Source organism: Tympanuchus pallidicinctus, unplaced genomic scaffold (assembly GCF_026119805.1).
Source record: "Tympanuchus pallidicinctus isolate F22 unplaced genomic scaffold, pur_lepc_1.0 scaffold7, whole genome shotgun sequence".
Taxonomy (NCBI): Eukaryota; Metazoa; Chordata; class Aves; order Galliformes; family Phasianidae; genus Tympanuchus; species Tympanuchus pallidicinctus.
The window spans coordinates 28,550,271-28,564,686 of NW_026294791.1; the positions used below are offsets into that span (position 1 = coordinate 28,550,271).

The 14,416-nt window shown below is 45.3% G+C and overlaps 1 protein-coding gene across 4 annotated transcripts in view; it reads right to left on the reverse strand.

Moving 5' to 3' along the window:
- Positions 1–14,416, reverse strand: part of PLA2G4A (phospholipase A2 group IVA) — a 107,310-nt gene that overhangs the window by 62,939 nt on the left and 29,955 nt on the right. For 2 of the 4 annotated variants that reach the window (XM_052665677.1, XM_052665682.1), the window contains exon 1: positions 11,451–11,575. The exons of 1 other annotated variant lie outside the window; for it this stretch is intronic. The gene's annotated coding sequence lies outside the window, so the exon portion shown is untranslated. Of the gene's footprint in view, positions 1–11,450; positions 11,576–14,416 lie in introns of those variants that run through there. One more of the 4 variants, XM_052665679.1, reaches the window with a different exon arrangement.

Here is a 14,416-nt window from a genome sequence, read left to right on the forward strand (position 1 = left end):
GCATCTTGAACAGACCACCGTTTAGCATGACCACACAGAACAGCTTTCTGTTCATCTTCTGAATCTCACTTGTACTCAAGCTGCACTATTTTGTCAGCACAGGACTAATTGTTAGGCACTGTTTCAGACACCAACAGTAACAAGCCATTACAGGACAGGTGTTGTCCGGTTTAAAACCAGACTTTTTTGATCTTAGCCCATTTTCACATGAGGTAACAAACTAAAAAGGATAAGGAAAGCAACTAGAATGACCACCAATAAAGAGCGCCCTTCCCCAAAAAGAAGTTGACGCACACACAGGTTATTACTGGAAGTGCCTTACTTCCCAGTGTTGATCCAGTAACACCGCTTACTACTACCTCACAGTTGTGCAGGGTGAAACACATGAATAATGAGGTTTCCCTGCTCCATGCTGAGCATGAGGTTAGTGCACAGACAGAACTCCAAAGACGAGTGAATTACAACACAGTATGAATACTACCACCACAGCAAATCCTCACGATTATAAGACAATCACAAAGGGACTCTGTTTATATCCAGTTGACCAATTCTCTTTAAAATCAAAGACACAAGTAAAAGATAGTGAATAAATGTGACTCACTAATACAGTCATTAATGCTCATGAATGATATGATAAAGGTACAGAAAAACTTCAATACTGTCTCAGGGTTTTGGTATGAATGTCACCATCCACTTTTATCAGATCAGACAGCAGAATTTTATTTGGTTACAGATTGATCTTGTGATTGTACAGTAGAAATAAATAATCTGTTTCTACATGATTTAGTCAAGCATCCTGGAAAATCACTGAAACGTTATTTCTTAATTTAGGTCTTCCCACACAAGAAAGGATTTTTGTTTACTCTCTGCAGGGTACTCATTACTGGTTTTCATCACAAGTAAAAAATTATATGCTTCAACATTTAACGAGCATTCTTCCCATGCCCTGCCAAGAGCAGGGGTGGAAGGAAGGATCCTGATAGAAAAGCAAAAAGCTTGACCTCTATGCCACATTTTTGGAGGATGCCGTGGGGCAAAGTTTGGTAAGGAAGTTGACTGAAGAGGAGATTTTAAGATTGGGAAACCACATTTGACTTCCTGCTAGAGAGGACAGAGATGAAAGGATTGTGAACGTCTTTTTGAAAGATGACCTGGTAGCCTGTAAGCAATTACTGATGCTACAGGTAGCACCAAGAGCAAACTTTTTCTCAGTGGAAGAGAGATGCTGAGCACACCAGAAGGGCTAAAACTCTTGAAACATTTCCAAAGACTGCGGTAAATTTACATCTTATCTAGTGCTGGAGGCTACTTGAGAAGACAAGAGTGAGAATGGCCAGTTCTCTAGGTACAAGCTGCCCAGCATCTCCTGGAGGTCTCCAAGCTACAGCAACCTCCTGTAACAGGAGACAGGAATGGTGAGTCAGGGGGAAGTAGACACGCTCCCATAACCAACTTAATTGGGCTGGGTTTAACCCAGCTATGTTCAGCAAGCAAATACCTAACTAACACATACTCACTAGGCTGGAAACCTGAATACCTGACACACATCACGGCAGTCATAGGAGTTCCCAGTACATTTCCTTTCTAGCCAAATATTGCATTTTCGCCATGGTCACTAACTACAGGCCTGAGAGGAAGAGGTGACTGATTCAGTGCATGCTGGTTTATCCTACAATTATACCACTTACGCAAGGAAGGGTTAATGAGAAACACTCACTGCAACGGTTCACAAGAGGTTACGAAAAGAGCCATGCCATCATAAGTGATTTTACTACATTTCCAACCTACAGAGAAGTCAGAAAATGGAACAGAACTGGATCTTCCTAGAAGAACCTCAGGAATGAATTCAGACTGAGAATGAAAGGTTGTCTTAATGCAAACCTTTATGCAACTTTTCCCCAGTGCTTTATATTTTAGTTCTAGTGAAACTGTACTACAGATAACAAATAAAAAACCATAACTCATCCCTGAATATAACTAAGTTCAGCTGATGGAAGCCAAGGAAAGAAGTAGAGATCACTGTCTTTTCTTTCAGATGGCCAAGCCACAAATTGCTTAAATAATTTCAAGGGGATCATCTATGCAGACTATTTGTTATGTGCACATTTCAGTTCAAAGGAAGTGAGATTTAAAATGCCCAATGTTTACATACTTCAGGGTTTGGGGATTTAGTTACCCTACAAATAAGCTCTTCACATATGTAACAGTTGTTCATTTAGACATGTTCTCACTTTCAGAAGCCCAGTTTATGGCAATAAAGAATACACGTTTCCACTTCAGTTTCCATGTAAGGAAGGGGTGCCCCAGCTACACAATATGTTTGAGATATCAAGGTAGGCTATCAGAAATGGAAAATTTAATACCAGTCACAGCTTTGAAAGTGTTGCCAGAAATGCAAACTCTTAAAAAGTAACTTCTAAAATTAATTGACATATAATAACTCAATTGCAATACTGGAAAACCTGGACAGAGTAGTTCTGTTAACTACATCCTATTAAATCTTACATGGGAGGAAAAAAAAACAAAACACCATTCTACATTTATCTGGATCTTTAACAAAATTTTCTGTCTTTTTCCATTTTCCCTTACTGAGAGCTGTTGTCTGCCAGAATGCCCAGGACCTGTTCTGTAAGAAGTGTCACTAGTACTGCAGCAGTAACTATTGCTGAACATTTTACAGGAAGGCACTAGACTTAGACTCCAACCTGAGTCCTTCACTCAGCCTTGGCAACAACAGTGACATCATTCTATCTCTAAATGCTTCTGTCCAATGCCTTTTAAAAAATTAATTAGAATAAATAATGAACTACAATGAGGAATTAGAGTTTGGTTCTTACATATCTATAATCTTTCTACACCTTCTTTCTCTTCCCCGCTGTAAAATAGGGACGATTCAATACGAAAAGTTTGATTTTAAAACATTATTCTTATGTTCTCCCTAAATTTTTACATTTTGCCTCTGGAGAAGAGGTAATCTGTTGTGCTGCAGGCAAAGCGCTCCAATGCTCTCAGGTTTCAATTCCAAAGGAAAGTGCCTCTGCACTGCAGATATGCAGTGGTTACACACAAAAGAGCAACCGCGATAATAGCTAAAAATGCAAAGAGCCAGTGAAATTAACAGCTGGCTTCTGTCATGGACAAAGATGTCAGCAGCAAAACAAATATAACTGAAAGTTAGGCAAACACTTCAACTTCTTTTTGCGTCCAGAGTAAATCTCCCAAACTGTCGGGTTTTTTTTCCCCCCACTGATTTCCTAGCATTGCAGTGTAACAAATTGCAGCACAGCCCAAGAGGCAGGCCAGTGCCCTGCTGGCACGGTGCGGCTGGAGCAGAGCAAGGTGCACTTCGTCAGCATCACTCAGCACGGCTGCACATGACTCAACATTACAAGTGTCACGCTCTGGCTTTGGACCATTTACTGAAAACACCAGCTCTAGCCACTGTCCACAGTAAAGGGGACAATTGTGTGGCATTTCCTCTGGTCTGCATGGTCATCACGTTCAAAGCATGACAAAGTAGTTAGGGTGCCTGATGGGTGTGCCCTCACGGAAATTGGTCAGGACTTTCTAGTAAAAGTACTTATGAATAAACTTCTGACTATGAGATTTCTCAGCAGCTTTTAAACTATGTGAGTAAAATTTATATGGAAATGTTTTATGGTTTCTGCCAAGCTGAAGTCTGAATATTTAACAGAAATGCAGGTCTTGCACATGAACAGACAGAGGCATCCCTGCTGCACACACCGTACTCTTAAAGAATCAGACAAGGTGATGGGTGAATTTATGCTGTGAAAGATTCTTGGCTCTTTTCAGTAGTTTTATCAGCAAACAACTGAAAGAGAAAATGTACCAACATGCGTATCACTGATCTGCATCATGCGCATGGCTGTCACACAGAACAGAACACAAGTCAAGTGTGCCTGACCCCATGCAGTTCAAAATCTGGGCAGTTACCAAAGGAGCTCCCAACTTATCAGCTGGTCTGAAGCCAGGGTTACATCAGTAATGCAAAATCATGAAATCATCCATCCTGGAAAAGACCACAAAGATCATCCAGTCCAACCATCAACTCACCACCACCATGCCCAGTAAACCCCATCTTTACATGCCACATCTCCACATTTCTCAAACACTTCCAAGAACAGCAACACTGCCACTTCTCTGGGCAGTCTGTTCCAGTGACTTGCCACTTCTTTTCAGAATAAACTTTCCTTAGTATCCAACTGAACATCCCCTGGCAGAACTTAAAGCCATTACCTCTCATCCTAACACTGTTATGTGGGAGAAGAGGCTGAGCCCCACCTCAAGGAAAACTCCTTTCAGGGAGTTGTAGAGAGCGATAAGGTCTCCCCCCAAGCCTCCTCTTAACTAATGAAAGTATTTACCCCAAGATTTTGCTTTTCCATGCAAACTGACAGAAACCTGGCTGCAGCCCTGCTTGCCCACTCAGCTGAGAAGCCACACACACATCTTCCTCCTGGGCAACTACACAAGGAAGTGGTGCGTCTTTCCGCTCTTCCTCAGCTTCCTCTTTCTGCTCCATGCCTCTCAGAGCTCTGAGGCTCCTTCCGTTCCCTGGTCATTTACCACCTTCTCTCCCAGCTCCCTCCCAGGGCTCTAGCAGCTGCAGAACTGCTTGCACTGTTTGCTTCACCAAGCTCAGAGGAACAACACTAAGAATGCTGATTTAAGAAAGTTTTGAACTGGGTCATGCCTGCTTCACTTTTAGACAGCCATCTCAAGTGCTACCATTAACAATGCAGCCAAACCTTGAGAGGAAGAGCCATCCTGAATGTGCACATACCATCATCAACCAGGGCTTTGCATATAGGTTAGAACTAAAAATCGTATTTTGATTTCATATAGATGCTGGAAAGTTTCCTATTTATCATAAGCCATCAAGAGATATGCCAGGCCTCACTGCAATTTTATTCTACCACTACTAAGAGCTTAGCAATGCCAGTGGTTTCAAAACAGAAATACAGAACTAACTGCTGGGTACCCAGACCTTAAACAGGGCTGGCCTACAGGAATGCGATACTGCCTAATTCACTAAGAAGTCACAGTTGATGACTAAAAAAATAATTAAGAGCAATCAAACTCAGGAAGAAACGCCAAACCTACATATCCTCTTGTTAAAACTGCTTTGCAAAATCAGGGACGCAAGAGGGACTTTCTTCTTGTACCTCTGATGCATCAAGATTGTTCAGTCAGAGAAAGTTCAGCAGAGTTTTGCATGAACTATGACTATGCTCTTACAAATTTGCCTAAACAATTAATTTACTGTTTTCTTAAGACACCAGGGACTTAGAACCTCCCTCACCAGCTCCATTCTCAGTGTATTAAAGCTGTCTGACGTGTCTACGTTGTACTGAAATGATAGCTACAAACTACACAACGGGAAAATGAACACAGCAAAGATGTCCACGCACTTTTCAGCAAAGAAGTTTTTGGTCAAAAAATGTCAACTTGCCAAAGCAAAAAGCTATCATTACCAGACCAGTTTTAGTAACACTCCTTTTGGCAAGAGAGCATCACATGTCAGTCTCCCTCTGGCCATCAGTTATGGACGTGGAATAATGCCAAGAAATGAGATGGTCACACAGCCAACCAAATAGCATAAAGGAGCTCCAGGGACAAGTTTTTCAGCAGAACTTTGTGGCAAAGGGCCCAGGCACTGCCTTCATCCCCCCAGCACCGAGCTGGCAGCCAGAATTCTCCTCAGCTTCCTTCAGAAGCATCTCTCTGTGCCACACCTGACCACAGACACACCTATGCACCATTTTAAAGAGAAGGAACTGGAGGGGAAAGCCAAGCTTGGTTCATCTCAGCCTCCTTTTTTCCCCCCCAAGTAAACGTGAAGTAAGTTTTGCAAGCAACAAAACCTGCCTTCCTTTACTTCAGCCATATCAAACATTTTTTTCACGCTTTCCAATATTTCAGTTTCTAAGTCACAGAAGAATCTCAGTAACACAACAAAAAACAACAACAAAAAGAGAAAGCCACACATCGATATAACACTACAGATCCAAACTTGACTTTAACCAGGACAAAGTTACTTTGTTTTCGTATTACAAAAATTCTCTTATAAAAATGAAATCTACACTCACTCAGCCACAGGAGAGTTGAAGATCTCATTAAGTTCATAAATTTGGAATGCTTGGACCAAAAGGAATCCAAGTATGAAAAACAAAATTGTTGTGGCAGTATGTCCCAGCCAAATGCAATCAGCCTCTTACCAAGAAGGTCTGTGTGAGCTTGTGCATTTCAAAGTGGAAAACACCAGAAATACAAGGGATGGGCAAATGCCTGCCATTAGAAAATGACTTTCCAGCTCTCCTTTCAGTCCTGCCAGCACACACACCACATCAGCTGCCCAGAGGAACCCTGCACAGCCTGATAAAAAAAAATAAATACAAGACTGCAAGTATCCTCTGTGAAGACACTGCACAAACCCACATAAATAAGCCAGAGGTAAAGTGAAGATTTGCTTCCTTGAAGCCTCCCATTAGATGCTGTACAAGTTGTTCTCATTTGTCTCCAAGTTTTTCACCAGTGCTGCCCTTGATTCATAGCTGCAGGTCTTTGCTTATGTGAGGAAAAAGCATCTCTTCACGTAACAAGATGGCCTTTATCAAAAGATAAAGGGGAAGTACTTGAAGCCTAAGGAGAAAGGATCCGAACAAAACAGAATGACAATGGCAGGCTTCATATAATACAGCAATTGTCCAGGTCAAGATACCATCGCTATTCCAGATGTTCATTTACATAGGCATCCGTATCCATGAAACTTTCAAGAACAGAAGTGCATCAAAAGCCATCCCTTTACAATTCTCTGTTGTGGACTATTTTTAAGAGATGGCACACAGGAGTACCAGCCAGAAGTGTCCTAATTAATAGCATTCCAAGGCTCTGTAGAGTCACTTTACCCCAGAAGTACTATAGCTTTCACGTGTTTTTTGCAACAGGATAGCAACATTACACAGCAGCTGCTGATTCTGCATACTTTTGCATGCTGAGGCCAGCAGCACAATGTCTCTAACAGAGCATGCAAAACAACAGCTTCGGCTATGGCGAGAGTTTCTCTGTGTCTGGCAGAAGTCACACAGGAGTGTTGTTTGCTTTCCCACTACAGTTAAGGCCAAAGCCACATTCTACTTGAGGGCATTTGTTTGTTGTTGCGCAACTGACAACACACTAAGTTAAATGAATGAGAAATATAGTTCTAGTAGTTAAGTCCCATTTACAGTCTACATCCTGGAGACTCACACAGCTACAGAATACACACAAAACAAACAAACAAAACAAAACCACCCCGCCAGGCTTTCCAAAAGCCAGATCTTTCTGTTTAACAGCCTGGCAAATTCAATTAGCCAAGGGGAATGGCACAGCCCACACAACTGCATCCACCACCCTTCTGACCTTCACTTCTTAGTCTTGCCTGCCATGTACATCTTCCAAAATGCAATCTTCTGAGGGCCATGATGAGGACTTCTTAAATAAATGCACTGTCTTAAGATCTGTGTCTGTGTGTGTGCATATAAATATTTATCACACAATGACTGTAAAGTTTTGCATCAGAAACGGTGTTGCCAGCAGGAACAGGGCAGTGATTGTCCCCCTGTACTCAGCTCTGGTGAGGCCGCACCTCGAGTGCTGTGTCCACTTTTGGGCCCCTCACTGCAAGAAAGACATTGAGGCCCTGGGGCGGGTTCAAAGAAAGGCGACAACACTGGTAGAGTCTGGAGCACAGGGCTGATGAGGAGCGGCTGAAGGAGCTGGGGTTGTTCAGTCTGGAGAAGAGGAGGCTCAGGGGAGACCTCATTGCTCTCTACAACTACCTGAAGGGAGGTTGCATTGAGCTGGGGAGATTTAGGCTGGATGTTAGGAAATACTGTTTCTCTGAAACAGTGGTCAGGCAGTGGAATGGGATGCACAAGGAGGTGGTGGAGTCACCAAGCCTGGAGGTGTTCAAGGAATGTTTGGATTTTGTGTTGAGGAACATGGTTTAGTGAGAACTATTTGTGATAGGTGGATGGTTGGACTGGGTGATCTTATAGGTCTTTTCTTGTTGGTGTTTCTGTGATTCTGTGAACACAAGGATTAATTTATATACATGCAAACACATATTTAAAAAGTTAATAATCGTTAAGGATAGTTTATTAAAATAAGTGCACATTCCCTCAAATCTTAGCTAAGGATAAAAGCACAGTTAGATATTATTCACAGGAAAACAAATAAAAGTTTGAGTGTTTTATGCTGAGATCATTTAATGAAAATATGAGATTAATATCAGCTTGAATTTGATGGGCCCATTAACAGTTAACCACAGAAACACACAAAGTACGACAGAGTCAAGTTCAAAGTCAGTACAGCTCTGAACTTCCATATGTGGAAGCTAAATGTCTCCTTCATGAATCTGTACTTTTCGGGATGGGAGCTACAGCAGTACAGAGACGAGAAGAGGGAGAAGGAAAAAATGTCTTTTCACCATGCGATGGTGAAAAATAACAGTGAGCAACATTCAGACTAAATGTCTGAATTAAGACTAAAAATGTCTGCCCAACTAGTTTTGTTATCCAAGAGATAAAGAAGCATGACATTCTTTGCTTTTAGTCCTAGCATGCAGCAGTGGCAACACTACCATCTGTTCCAAAGAGTTTGTACATCAAAACTGAGAAACAAGGGCTTGCCTGCAGCACTGCGCACAATCTGCATAGGATTCCCCTCACCTAACTCCAAATGCCCACCATACACAAGTGTTCGTCTGCCCTTGGCCCACAGGGAGAAGCAAGCACTCATGGCACATAACTTGTGTGGATACCTGCTGTAGGATGATACTAATTTAACCCTGGGATTGCATGTACTTCCTCAAGGGATTACCTGAAGAGTCTGGCCATCTCACTCACACATCAGCTCTGATGTCTGTCTGTTTCCATCACAGTGCATGCCAGCATGAGCAGATGGGCTCCCACTCTGACCAACACCATAACCTTACTCTTACAGAAAACATCTGATGGAATGCAGTACCAGTAAGATGAATGACTCACTGATCTTTCTAAGCAGAGTCAACCAGCACTTCTGCACCATCACCACAATCCTTTTCATTCATAAAACTCAAGCTGAAGCTCAAAACTCAAGCTGAAGCTCAAATGTTGGTTAATCACTTCAACTTTCCCCACAGCTGAGTAAGGATTAATTGTTTTGGGCCATGTATAAAACACACAGTATAGCTAACGTATGCCATAAAACCTTTTTGTTTTTCATATTTTTATTGAAACATTAAAGAAAGAACAACAAAAACAAGAGCAGCAGGCTGGCCATTCGTGGCATACAGCTCCTTGCTGCTGTTTGCCCCCTGCAAAGCACTGTCCGTGGTCTCGAGCCCACCACCCATCCCTGTACTACGGGCTGAGTAATTCTGCTCCAGACATTGACACACAGGCTACTGGAAGTCCACACGGTCAGGAAATTCCTATCCTTTCTCTGAGGTAAGAGGCAAAGGAAAGCCCTCAGGAAAGTCTGAATAACAGTTTAAAGAAAGAAAAAAACAAAATAAACAAAGAGTTAGTTTCAATGCATTCTGTTATTACATCACATTATTATAACCCAGATGAGCTCATTTCTATTACTAAAGCAGGTTCTGAATCTTGTTTTTCAGCACAGAGAGATGAAGTTATATCACCGAGGGATAGGAAGCACAGAAACAGAGTTCATTGCCTCAAAGCATGATAGCCAGTGCTGCCGTGAGCCAGGAAAGTAGAGAAAATTCCTTCCAGGGATGACGAGGAGCTCTTATTTAGAAAGAGGAGAACAAAATAACGGCAGGCCAGCCCATAAACCCAGTCTGAAAGCATGTCTGATGATCAGCCCCCCAGTTTCTGCCTGGAAGCTCAAACACCAATGTAACCAGAACTGTAGGAAAAGGCGCATGTGCTTTTTGACATTTGTCACTCTTCAGAATAACCATGGGAAATGTGGACTTTCCCATCAGCACAAAGCAAGTGCTTAGACACAACTTTGTTTCTGCTCCCCCAAGGTCACCTCTGTTCTTCAGACACCGTCCTGAACGATAAGGAGACTGATCCACCGTGTTTTGTACCAGGTAGGAAATAAACATGAACACACTCTCCCATCTCTTAGCTGTGGACTCAGCCCCAACCCACACTAAGGGTCAGCTGCCTGGTAGCAAGTCACCACAGCCAAGAGGCAGCAGGTGGGCTTCAGCTCTGTGTGCACCAGGAGCAAGCTGAGTACCTGCTGTATTGTATGGACAGCTTTCCTACGCCTGCCTAGACATGTGCAGGATAGGACACTCATCCTTCTCTGGCTGCTACACGAGCCTGCCTCTGATGCTCTCCAGCCCATGCTAGGCAGTGACCTGCTCTCAGCACGAGCTCAGTTCACCAAGGGCAGCTCCAGTGCCACAGCGAAGATCGTCTCCAGCTGGCTCACACGCAGTGACACTGCTTCCACAGCCATAACCAATTGGTTGCCTTCACACACAGCCATCCCTGAGCTGTGTGCCTGGCAGACATGGCCACGCAGGACTGGTGCTGCAAAGGCCCCAGAGGGAGCCAGCAGGGATCAGGGCCCGGGCTGCAGGCAGAGCTCAGGACCGGCGCAGTGCTCTGGATTTACATGTCCTAAGGCAAACAGCTGGGCTGCAGAACCTCGGTGTGGCAGTTTCAGGGCAGTGGGTAAAGCTGCATACAGCACTGAGAAAATACAGGAGGGGCACCTTAGGATAACTGTGCTAAGAAAAAAAAAGTTCAGAAGACGCGAAGTATGCAGTCTCAATGAAGCGATAACATCGGAATTCTTTCCCCTTTTGTCTGTTCCAAAAGGCAGCGGGCAGCACCGCCGCCAGGAGATGGAGTGGCGCGACTCAGGTGTGAGTGAGCATTTCCACGTCTCTCCTGCTACGTGTCTTCAAACACGACCGCGGCAGAACGGCGGTACAGGGATAAGGCAGATGAGCGCCTCACGCCGCGGACACACACACACACACACCCGCTCCCTAACGGAGAGATGAGCCGAGCGCACGGCCTCGGGCCGGCCGCAGGGGGTGGGGCGACACAGAGAGCAGGCGGCGACGCCTCCGTGCAGCGGGAGAGCCGCTTGCAGCTCCGCACAGCAGCTCTCGGTGCAGCTTTCACCGCGGGCAGCACCGGGACAGCTGCGCGCCCGCCCCGCGCGCCGGGGATGCGTGAGCAACGAGCGTGACGCAGCTCCCGCTCTCCCTCCTCCCACGTGCGTGCGCACAGCCCCGTGAGGTCCCCCTCCTCCGCTCCGCCGCGCTCCCCACTCAGGGCGGAGATAGCCTCGCTCGGTTCCGCGCCGCCCCCCCGAGGCTTCGGATCCCGGGAAGGATCTCCTCCCCGGCGATTCGCAGCAGTTCGAGCCCCGCGCTGCCCCGCGCTCCCCTACGCGCGGCCCGAGGCGCTTACGGCTGCGCGATGTCCCTCACGCTCGGCGGTCCCTGCCGGTCCGGGTGCCGTCGCGCTCCGCGTTGCGGGCATTCGGCACTTTGCAGCCGCGCGGGGGAGGAGGCGCCAGCTGTCAGCTGACCGCCGCTCTTAAGGAGGCGAGCCGAGCTCCGGGGTTGTGCGAGGCGCCGGGCCGCGGCCAGTGGGGTTTTGGGCGCGTTGGAGCCGCCCGCACCGGCAGCCGGGGATCGCACGCCAGGCTCCGGTCGGGCCCGCGTGGCTCCGTGCCAGGCTGCGTCCGGGCCTGCCGGCTGCGCGGTGGGGAGCCCTGAAATCCCCGGGCTCCGTCTCTGCTATGGAGCCCGGGTTTCACTGCCGCCGGCCCGAAGCTCACGAGGACGAAGCGGCTCACGCACACTTGGAGTCCCTCCTCTTGCTGCTCTTCTCAGGCTGCAGCTCCTCACGCTTCAGTATTGTTAAAAGATTTGACTCTGAAATACACTCCGGTTGTGCACTATGCAAACTACACCTCATCTGGCGCAGATCAAGCTCATATCGCTCCATTTTGGGTGTGTGCGATGGTCTTTCCTGGAGGAAGGGGAGGAAGGGATTCGTGGAGGCAGCTGACTTCTTTGAGCCAGTTTTAATGTCAACGCACTGGTTTTCATTAATTCTATCACTTCTGCAAAGATGTAAAATGTCTTTAAATACCTCTTCCATATTTGTTCTGTTTTTCTTTAAAGGACTTTAAAATGATGTAGTGTGAAGCATGTTAATGTACATTTGTAAGTATTTGCTGCATCATTATCATGAGATTAAAAAAAAAAATATGTCCCACTTGGGTTTGTGGACTCTATCATGGGTCAGCAGAACCTCCCAGGCTTCAGCTGCTGCTCACCCAGCACTGGCCTCAGCATACCCCATAAAGCTTGTTCTTCCTTAGGTACCAATAGGCAGGAGTGGATTAAGGAGAAAAATGCCTTGAATGATTCAAAGTGCAGAAAACCAAAGGACTAGGCTTACACAAGTGAGAGGTAAGTAGGCAGCATTCAGATCCTATTAACAAGGTTCCTAGAAGTGTAGCAAGCTGGTAGCCACAATTAGGGGAAAATGAGCCACTCCTCTCTACAAAGCAATGCCAGGCAGAAACCTCATTTTCTCCATAATCTTAGTAGTCTTCTGCTATGATGCACTGCAAGAGCTGAGCAACTCTGACCATTACTTTTAACTTCATTTTCTGTCTCATCTTGTAAGGAAAAAAAGGCATGGTAGGAAAGTGCTGTCCTGTGGGCACTGTCACAAAAAAGAGCAAGATTGTGTTTGGAAAGCAGCCCCAGGACTGCCAGCTCAGAAAGCACTTATTTGATGTGGACAGCCTCTTCACCCATTTCTTCATTGTGCATATTTGAGGGAACATTAACCAGAAAAAGACAGAAAACCCACTATGGTATCATTATTTGGGTACTTTTGACTCCCGAAACAACTGCTCTCTGAAGATCATCCTCCACTCTATCTTTTGATAGGAAAGGACACTTCAGAATATGTCATTAGAGCTCAGTAACAGTCTTAAGACACATAGAAATGATAGATGGCATGAATATGATTGCTCTTAGGAAACCTGTTACTTTCTTCCCTCTTCCTTGCTGGCAAAGCTGAGGGTATGACCAGGTTTCCTCTTATCTACTTGTCCAAATTTTGTTTTGAATTGCTGCAGAAACATACCACATCCTGCAGAGTGCTGGAGAGGCAGCGTTCCCAGAAGCTGTGTTCATCTCAGAGGTCATCATCAACACCCAACATGTTGGGATGAGCCAACGGTCCTGTTCTCAAGGACCTGACTTGCTCCCCAACATCTCCACCCTGGCATGGTTTCAGTCTGCTAATGTACAAGCTTCTGAAGCCACACGCTGCCCACAGGCTTCATTACCTGTCCCAAGGCTGTGCCAAGCCCACACTTCATCTCCAATTTCACATTTTAAATATATGCAAAATGTTACTGCCAGGGTATGGTTCTGAATATCAACAACAAATGGGGAACTCCAGGATTTCCATTGAAAATCCCCCATTTAGTTCTCAGTAGCAACACTGATTTTTCCCTGCCCAAGGAAGCAACACAGACTCTTGATAAGGCGCTGACTCATGAGGGCAGAAAAAATTCCTGTTTCTTCTGACAGACAGGAGAAATGAAAAGCTTTCATTTACATTTTGACTGTTCCTGTTATTTCTCATAATATTATGAAAGTTATTTTTGGTCTTCATCCCATTTCTTCAAGAAAATTATGGGTAGAGTTTGTAATTTTTCTTCCTGTGACCAAACCAGCTGAGCAGATACCCTCCCTGCTCCCTTGCTCTACCCCCTACATGGTAGCCCATTACTCACCCCACTACGTACTTGTAATCTTTTGTGGGTGCCTGGCCAAACAATGTCTGAATTAACTGGGTTAGGAAACCTCCTTCCACCTCTCTTTCAAGTGAAGGGTATTGCTGGTTTTTATTTTGTTGTTTCAGACTACTTCAACCCACTAACAACTACCTGCTGATGCTGCCGTTCATTCTAGAATGCCCCACAAGGTCCTGCCCTCCCCGGCCTGACTCGTCTTTGTCTCTGGGAGGAGGGAGGTGTTTGGCCAAAGCCTTCAGACCCAGAGCCACCTTCTCAGCTTCTCCCTATGACGGTGGCAAATAGGCCCTTGGCGTGGCCTGCAGTGGAAACAAGCCATGAGCTGCAGTGAGGCAATTAGAGAGTGTGGAAATGGCATTGTGAAGTACCAAGCAGACAAAGGTCTTTTCTGAAGCAGACTTGTAAGGGAAGCTATGACAAATTACAGAGGGCATTTTAAGTGTTCTGCTCTTGAGCGTCAAGGCTCAGACAAAACTGTAGGCAAAACCACTGAAAAGCAAGACTGGTCATATCAGGACAAACAATCATCCAAGGAAACAGAAAGGGATATTTTGTCAGATGCTTAACACAAACCTGGAATTTTCTT